This window comes from Orycteropus afer, unplaced genomic scaffold (genome assembly GCF_000298275.1).
Source record: "Orycteropus afer afer isolate SDZICR_OR568_19922 unplaced genomic scaffold, OryAfe1.0 scaffold00964, whole genome shotgun sequence".
Classification (NCBI taxonomy): domain Eukaryota; kingdom Metazoa; phylum Chordata; class Mammalia; order Tubulidentata; family Orycteropodidae; genus Orycteropus; species Orycteropus afer.
Genome location: NW_006922551.1, coordinates 120,149 through 121,808, shown reverse-complemented (window position 1 = coordinate 121,808; position 1,660 = coordinate 120,149).

Here is a 1,660-nt window from a genome sequence, read left to right as displayed (position 1 = left end):
TCTCCTCTATGAATCAGAAAACTCATTATTAAGACATCAGTCCTCCTCATAATGATCTACAGAGTCAATGGTTTTACCATCTAAATCCCAAAGGAATATATTTTAGAAATTAATAAGTTAACTATAAAATGTATATAGAAAAACAGAGGAAATAAGTCAAAACAATTTAAAATAGAAGAAGTTGAATGATGTACACTATCTGATATCAAGACTTTAAACTACTGTAATCAAGCTAGTACAGTAATAGTGAAATAATGGGTAAACAAGTCAATATCAGATCCATTGCATTTGAGTGGATTCCAAGTAATGGCCACCCTAGGTGTTACACAGCAGAAATGTGCCGTAGGGCTTTCTTGGCCACAATTTTTATTTTTATGGAAGCAGATTCCAGACCTTTTTTTTTTTCAGTGCCACTGGGTGGATTCAAACCACCAACCCACTCAGTTGTTGTTGTGTTGTTAGGTGCCATCCAGTCGTATTCAACTCATAGAGACCCTATGCATAACAGAATGAGGACTGCTAAAAGAACTAACAAATCTGTCTCGGAAGAAGTGCAGCCAGAATGCTCTTTGGAAGCAAGCATGGCCAGACTTCTCTCACCTACTTTAGTCATATTGTCAGAAGGGACTATTCCCTGAAGAAGGATGTCATGCTTGGTAAGATGGAGAGTCCACGAAAGAGGGGAAAGGTATCAACGAGGTGGACTGACACAGTGGCTGCAGGGATGGGCTCAAGTATAGCAGGGATGGCGGAGCTGGTGTGGGACCTGATGGTGTTTCTTTCTGTTGTGCACAAGGTCACTATGAGTAGGAGACGACTCGACAGCACCTAACAACACAACAATTGGGTGGGTTCAAACCACCAACCTTCAACTTAGCAGTCAAGCACAAAATGTTTGTGCCACCTTGGGACCTTAATATATATATAGGTAAATATAAAAGAATAAAGAGTCTAAGAAGAGACTCACTTAAAAGAACATAGTCAATTTAGTTTCAATAAAGTTACCTGTATAAGTTAATGGGCAATAATTGTTTTTAAAAAAATCAATATTAAATGGATCATAGACATGAAAATAAAACCTAAAACTGTAAAATACTAGAGGAAAACAGGATAAGATATAATTATTTTGCGCTAGGCAATGTTTTTTTTTTAGGTACAATACAAAATACACAATTCATGGAGGAAAAAAATCATAAATTTTACTCATACAAAATTTAAAAAAAGATTTTTGAAATATACCATTAGGTTTTGTTACATCAGATGACAATTTGTGGAATCCCTGAGATGATGACCTTCAGACAAGCTGGTAATTGAATCCAACACCTGTGGCTCAACTTTCAGCCAATTCATAGGCCTATAAGGTAAAGATACGCAGGAGGGTAGGCACTCATTACAGCAATCACATGTATGAGATGAAGAAGGAAGTAATTTCCCAGGGATAGAGCTAGGAAAGTAAAAGAGGATGGGAATTAAGTAGAAGGGAAGGAGTGGGTGTGGGGAAGAAGTGGAGATTACAGTGAATGTCACAAAACAGAATGTGTATGTATTGTGGAATGGAAACCCCATTTGCTCTATAAACTTTCACCAAAATCATTAAAAAATAAGAAATAGACAAATGAAGATACAATTAAGAAAATAAAAAAACAATTCAAAAGTAGGA